Source organism: Bombina bombina, chromosome 6 (genome assembly GCF_027579735.1).
Source record: "Bombina bombina isolate aBomBom1 chromosome 6, aBomBom1.pri, whole genome shotgun sequence".
NCBI classification, from domain to species: domain Eukaryota; kingdom Metazoa; phylum Chordata; class Amphibia; order Anura; family Bombinatoridae; genus Bombina; species Bombina bombina.
In genome coordinates, this window is record NC_069504.1 from 877,500,129 (window position 1) to 877,508,302 (window position 8,174).

An 8,174-nucleotide genomic window follows, 5' to 3' on the forward strand; every position below is an offset into this window, starting at 1 on the left:
CATATACAATGGTGAGGCCAAACTCCACTCCAAGTTTACCTAAAGATGCAGGCTCTAATTATCATGTTACATTCTAACACGTGCTTGGTTTCATTTTACTGACTTACTAGCTCCTAAAAAATAATCTTAAACAATGAAGTATGATCCAGCAGGAGTACTGATACAAGGGTGGGCTCTAGCTAACTGGAGCACCCTTAAAACCAATGCACAAACAAGGTGGACTGACTCTCTGGGAGGGGCCTATGCTAAGGCTTTGTATTCCTATATATAAAAGCAAAGCTGTAAGAGGCAACAGACCCCATAAAGAGGGGGCTGTGTGACTGTTGTCTTGATGAGAGGTTAAAATTAGTTCAGGTAGCAAAAGGGTCTGGGAAGAGGGGTTTTCGTTCTAGTGTTAGTAGAATGAAATGCACAGATGAATCGCAAAGAAGAGACTGCATTTAGAAAAGCAACTACTGCACAGATAGGGGAAATGGAGTTAGCTAATTGGTCCGTTTGTTGTAAATCAACCAATGCCCCCTTAAGGTATGTAGTTACATCATGAAGCCTGTAGGAGGCCTTTTGGTCAAGCTTGTAGAATGAAATTAGTGGGAGTAGCTGAGATACGCAGTGGATATAAAAAATCTACACACCCTTATGAAATTGCAGGTTTTTGAAATTGAAAATTTGAAAAACAGAAATAACAACAAGTTGAATGCCATATTTTTACATCTGTAATGTGATCTTCCAATAAACAAAAATCCATAGACATTTTAAATTAAAAAAAACCCACCCTGATAGCATAAACATACGTTTGATATTTGCAAAGTCTTTACGTTTCAAAAACCTGCAATTTCATAAAGGTGTGTAGAATTTATATCCACTGTAGGTGTTAAGCATATGAGATGACGAAGGATAGCAGAGATCTGCAAGTTGTGGACAAATAGTAATACAATTGCAGCTTTACACATTGGCACAGAAGGGACCGAGGGGTCCCATGGGTACAGTGCCAAGGATGATGTCAAACAGTAATAACCTAGCAGCTAACCCTTGGGTTTCCTCTGTTGCTGCTGCACCTTGAAGTTGGAATAATGGCTCAACATTTATGTGTGTCCCAGGATCAAGTTCATTGCTGATAAAATGGTTAAAGGGACAGTCAACACTAAAATTGTTTTTGTTTAAAAAGATAAATAACGCCTTTACTAGCTATTCCCCAGCTTTGCACAACCAACATTGTTATATTAATATACTTTATAACCTCTACACCTCTAAATTAATTTCTGCCTGTTTCTAAGCCACTACAGACAGCCTCTTATCACATGCTTTTTTATTTGCTTTTCACAACAGGAGACTGCTAGTTCATGTGGGCCATGATAACATTGTGTTCACGCTCGAGGAGTTATTTAAGAGTTAGCACAACACAGTACTAAATGCAAGTTAATAGATAATAAATAAAACGTCATGTGATCAGGGGCCTGTCAGAAGATGCTTAGATATAAGGTAATCACAGAGGTAAAAAGTATATTAATATAACTGTGTTGGTTAATGGGTAATAATGGGATTATCTATAGTTTAAAAAAGTTAAAATGATATTGTAGACTGTCCCTTTAATACATGGTTTGAACAGATTGTTTAGAGGTTTGCTCATAAGTCTGCCATTAAGGCAAATGATTGGCTTACTAGTTAATGAACTTTGTCCTTTTACAATTAGCCAAGCAAAATGTCTCTGTATTTTTTATAAGGTAAGTTCATAGGGTAACTGAGATTGCAGGGTGGATTGGAATCATGGATAAATAAGGCAGCATATGATTGAGGGGTGTAGCAAGTTGCAATGGCCACTAGGAACCTGAAGCTCTTAACAGTGTTCATATGAGGCTTACCTCGGCGAAACGTATGTTGGATCAGGATGTGTATGTTATTGGACTTCACAGGTGATTTTATCACTACAGGGCAGGTTTCTTTAGCATAACTGCTATCTTTGCTGTTAGTAAAACACGCTGAATTCTATGCCAGGCGCACTGTTGGCAAAGCGGTGATTATTTGCTTCGGAACTACACCCTGTGATTATCAGTCTGTGTATATGCCCTCTTGTTTTTATTAAAGCTCATATGATTATCTTTGGAGTTCCAGTGTGTTCCAGGGTAGATAAGGGGCTTTGTATCTAATGCCATTATACTAATAGCTGAGTTATAGCTCTTTGAAGTGTGAGTACCCACCATATTTTGTAATTATTGTCTTTGGAGGTTCACCTATGGAGAACATCAATTCCATCATTCATACAAAATGTTGTGACACACAATATTTTCCATAATGCAGAGGATTAGGCTGTGCACATACATCCATTTGACAAACAGCAGGGAGAAGATGCAATTCTTCTCAAGGGGTACGTTAAGGAATCATGCCATGTACCCCCCCCCCCAGACTGCAGAAAGGCATCGTTTTTCATAAGCCCACAAGCCCTGTGCTGCCCCTCCCTGCTCTTTAGATATACAGCTGTGACATTTATGTTCAGTTGTTCTCGTTTAATCATATGTAGTTTGTAAGTTTTACTCACATGTATTTCGGAAGATTTGTATCTCATTATATAGACACCAGCTTTACATTCACAGGAGTAGTAATTCTTAAAGGGATAGTGTACTGTAAAATTGTCTTTACCTTAATGTGTTTTCAAATAACGGCAGCTATGTGGGGGTTCCGGATATCCCTGAAGCAGTCACTTGTTGTGTGCTAAAGATGATCTCCAGCTGTCCTCTGCTTTGTTTAGCATTTTCCTGTGGACACAGCAATTACTAAAGGCATTTTATTTATGCACTTCTTGTAAGTACATTTTGCACGTGGTTTAATACATCTGCATTTGAATCCTCTCTCTTTGCACTCAAATAACTAGTTATACCAGCTTCAGACTATAAAATTATGAGAAATTGTTCATTTTGGTTTATTTTTGTATTTGAAATGGCTGGTTTTGTTCTTTGAAACTACAATCGAAAAGGTTGAGCTTCAAGGAAAATCAGATATACTTAGTTTATCACTTTCTGTAGACATACATGCTTCTTTATATTTTCTATGTAAACCAAAGTCCAACACTCCAATCAGCCAATCAGATTGAGCTCACATTCTATTGGCTGTTCCGATCAGCCAATAGAATGCAAGATCAATCTGATTGGCTGATTGGATCTGCCAATCCGATTGAACTTGAATCTGATTGGCTGTTTCAATCAGCCAATCAGATTTTTCCTACCTTAATTCCGATTGGCTGATAGAATCCTATCAGCCAATTGGAATTCGAGGGACGCCATCTTGGATGACTTCACTTAAAGGAACCTTCATTCGTCGGGTAGTCGTCGGGGAAGAAGGATGTTCCGCGCCGGAGATCTTGAAGATGGAGCCGCTCCTCGTCGGATGGATGAAGATAGAAGATGCCGCTTGGATGAAGATGTCTGCCGGTCCGGATGTCCTCTTCTGCCCGGATAGGATGAAGACTTCTGCCGGTCTGGATGTCCTCTTCTGCCCCATCGGATGAAGACTTCGGCCCGGTTGGGTGAAGACGACTCAAGGTAGGGAAATCTTCAGGGGGTAGTGTTAGGTTTAATTAAGGGGGGTTTGGGTTAGAGTATGTGGGTGGTGGGTTTTAATGTTGGGGGGTGGTATTGTGTTTTGTTTTACAGGCGAAAGAGCTGATTACTTTGGGGCATGCCCCGCAAAAAGCCCTTTTAATGGCTGGTAATAGAGCTGTTAACTTTTTTAATTTAGATTAGGGTAGGGAAATTTTTTTATTTTGGGGGGCGTTGTTATTTTATTAGGGGGCTTAAAGTAGGTGTAATTAGCTTAAAATTCTTGTAATCTTTTTTTATTTTTTGTAATTTAGTGTTTGTTTTTGTAATTTAGTTTAGTTTATTTAATTGTAGGTAATTTATTTAATTAATTTATTACTAGTGTAGTGTTAGGTTTAATTGTAACTTAGGTTAGGATTTATTTTACAGGTAATTTTGTAATTATTTTAACTAGGTAGCTATTAAATAGTTAATAACTATTTAATAGCTATTGTACCTAGTTAAAATAAATACAAAGTTGCCTGTAAAATAAATATAAATCCTAAAATAGCTACAATATAATTATTCGTTATATTGTAGCTATATTAGGGTTTATTTTACAGGTAAGTATTTAGTTTTAAATAGGAATACTTTAGTTAATAATATTTAATTTATTTCGTTAGATTAAAATTATATTTAATTTAGGGGGGTGTTAGGGTTAGGGTTAGACTTAGCTTTAGGGGTTACTACATTTATTAGAGTAGCGGCGAGGTCCGGTCGGCAGATTAGGGGTTAATAAGTGTAGGTAAGGTAGCGGCGACGTTGGGGGCGGCAGATTAGGGGTTAATAAATATAATATAGGTGTCGGCAATGTTAGGGGCAGCAGATTAGGGGTTCATAGGGATAATGTGGGTTGCGGCGGTGTCCGGAGCGGAAGATTAGGGGTTAATTGTGTAATGCAGGTGTCAGCGATAGCGGGGGTGGCAGATTAGGGGTTAATAAGTGTAAGGTTAGGGGTGTTTAGACTCGGGGTACATGTTAGGGTGTTAGGTGCAGACTTAGAGAGTAATTCCCCATAGGAAACAATGGGGCTACGTCAGGAGCTGAACGCTGCTTTTTTGCAGGTGTTAGGATTTTTTTCAGCCCAAACTGCCCCATTGTTTCCTATTGGGGAATCGTGCACTAGCACGTTTTTCCAGCTACTCGCTACCGTAAGCAATGCTGGTATTGAGAGTTGAAGTGGCGGAAAATATGCCTTTACGCTCCCTTTTTGGAGCCTAACGCAGCCCTTCAGAGAACTCTAAATACCAGCGTTGTTTATAAGCAGCACTAGAAAAAAAAGACGCGTAGCTAACGCACCCCTTTGGCCGCAAAACTCTAAATCTAGGCGAAAGTTACAGTTCTAGATGATATTAAACATATATTTCATATATATACCTTTTATATTTAAAGGGCCAGCTAATTAGTAAGAGCATGTTTTTTAAGGCTAGCGGCCCTTTAATGCTATGTGTTTAACCACTGCACATGTCAGCAGCGTAAGTTACAAAGCTGAGTTGTGCCACTAGCGCTGCTGATTGAATCAATAACGAATTAGAGCATGACATTGTTAAACTATAATGTTCCTTTAAGTGCCTAACTGCTAATAAAATATGTAAACAAAATTTACTCTATATAAAAAGAGAAAACTCCATGTAAGCTCACAGGTTCAAATAGTTTACATGATCCTGTGTATATTTAGTGTGCAAAAGATTGTACAATAGACCAATATTTATTTTTTATTATTATTGCGAAAATCTTAGCTTGAAATTAATTCTCTGTAATATATTTCTGATTGTATAACTACAGTCTCCTGTAGAACAGGAGATATTCAACATTTATTTGTATTCTATTTCTTTTTCAAAATGCACTTTTAAATTTTTTTTATTACTTTTGATTATTACTTTGAGAATGAATTCTCTGCATCCAACAAAATTGCCCTTTTTACTATTCCTTTGGAAAATTAAATTAATATGAAACAGTGCTCCTTAAGTAAAAACAAATATGTTAACTCAAAGCTAACATAAAAAAAAAATTGTATAACAAACAGCAAACAATTTACTTGTTTTATTGCAAAATGATCACTTTCACATGTAGAGGAGACATTGTTTGGAATTTGCATTCTGCCACTTCTGAGCATGAGCAAAACAGACTTTGCCTCTCTAGCATTATCTGAATAGTTAACCAGTTCAAGTTACTCTAGAAGAGTTATGACATAAATCTATATAAACCTTCCTGTAGAAACCCCAGTCTCCTCGTGACAGGAAGTTATGGACACAGCACAAATAAAGTTAAAAAAATATAAGAGAACAAATTCCTTTTTAAATTATTAATAATACATATTGCAATGATTTTTAGATATTATTGGTGGTTTTAGGTTTTTCTAAAGCATTGTGATTGAATCCAAATGATTTCAGCAATCTATTTAATTGTAATTGTGATCTTCTTATGTACAGTATCTTACAAAAGTGAGTACACCCCTCACATTTTTGTAAATATTTTATTATATCTTTTCATGTGACAACACTGAAGAAATGACACTTTGCTACAATGTAAAGTATTGAGTGTACAGCCTATATAACAGTGTAAATTTGCTGTCTCCTCAAAATAACTCAACACACAGCAATTAATGTCTAAACCTTTGGCAACAAAAGTGAGTACACCCCTAAGTGGAAATTTTCAAATTGGGCCCAAAGTGTCAATATTTTGTGTGGCCACCATTATTTTCCAGCACTGCCTTAACCCTCTTGGGCATGGAATTCACCAGAGCTTCACAGGTTGCCACTGGAGTCCTCTTCCACTCCTCCATGACAACATCACAGAGCTGGAGGATGTTATAGACCTTGCGCTCCCTCACATTCCATTTGAGGATGCCCCACAGATGCTCAATAAGGTTAGGTCTGGAGACATGCTTGGCCAGTCCATCACCTTTACCCTTTAACAAGGCAGTGGTTGTCTTGGAGGTGTGTTTGGGGTCATTATCGTGTTGGAATACTGCCCTGTGGCCCAGTCTCTGAAGGGAGGGAATCATGCTCTGCTTCAGTATATCACAGTACATGTTGGCATTCATGGTTCCCTCATTGAACTTTAGCTCAGTACTGGCAGCACTCATGTAGGCCCAGACCATGGCACTCCCACCACCATGCTTGACTGTAGGCAAGACACACTTGTCTTTGTACTCCTCACCTGGTTGCCGCCACACACGCTTAAGACCATCTGAACCAAATAAGTTTATCTTGGTCTCATCGGACCACAGGACATGGTTCCAGTAATCCATGTCCCTAGTCTGCTTGTCTTCAGCAACCTGTTTGCGAGCTTTCTTGTGCATAATCTTTAGAAGAGGCTGCCTTCTGGGATGACAGCCATACAGACCAATTTGAGGCAGTGTGCGGCGTATGGTCTGAGCACTGACAGGCTGACCTCCCACCCCTTCAACCTCTGCAGCAATGCTGGCAGCACTCATACGTATATTTCTCAAAGACAACCTCTGGATATGACGCTGAGCACGTGCACTCAACTTCTTTGGTTGACTATGGCGAGGCCTGTTCTGAGCGGAACCTATCCTGTGAAACCGCTGTATGGTCTTGCCCACCGTGCTGCAGCTCAGTTTCAGGGTTTGTCAATCTTCCTATAGCCTAGACCATCTTTATGTAGAGCAACAATTCTTTTTTTCAGATACTCAGAGAGTTCTTTGCCATGAGGTGCCATGTTGAACTTCCAGTAACCAGTATGAGAGAGTGTGAGAGCGATAACACCAAATTTAACACACCTGCTCCCCATTTACACCTGAGACTAACTACCGAGTCACATGACACCTGGAAGGGAAAATGGCTGATTTGGCCCAATTTGGACATTTCCACTTAGGGGTGTACTCACTTTTGTTGCCAATGGTTTAGACATTAATGGCAGTGTGTTGACTTATTTTGAGGGGACAGCAAATTTATACAGGCTATACACTCACTAATTTACATTGTAGCAAAGGGTAATTTCTTCAGTGTTGTCACATGAAAAGATATAATAAAATATTTACAAAAATGTGAGAGGTGTACTCACTTTTGTGGGATACTGTACATATATGTTCTTGTTGTTTTTTTTTTGTTTTTTTTTTTTTAAATCTACTCATTGTAGAAACTGATATTTGGTCAAAGTCCATAACATAATATCATGATACAAATAATAAAAGAATTGTTATACCAAATCATCTACAAAATAATAACATATATCAGCCGTAAGGAATCAGTCCAGGATTTAACCCAACTGCTAGAGTGATAAGATAAACACACGCTAACACACTGAGAGGAACCCAGGACGTGACCCACTCAGGAAAGATTAAAAGGCAATAATTGTGCTCACAGGTGTTGCAGGGTCACATAGCAGTCTCTGCTGAGATGAGGGGAGTACAAGGTAAAGAGATTTATGCAGGTTGAGGGTATACCGTAAGAGTGGTCAGACAATGCAGAGGTCAGTAACAATGTTGAATAGGCAGAGGATGATCTGTTAGAGTGGTCAGGCAATGCAGAGGTCAGTAACAATGTTGAACAGGCAGAGGATGATCCATTAGAGTGGTCAGGCAAAGCAATGGTTAATGTCCCTTTAAGCAAGTTTGAGGATAAGGCAGCAGAGTGGTCA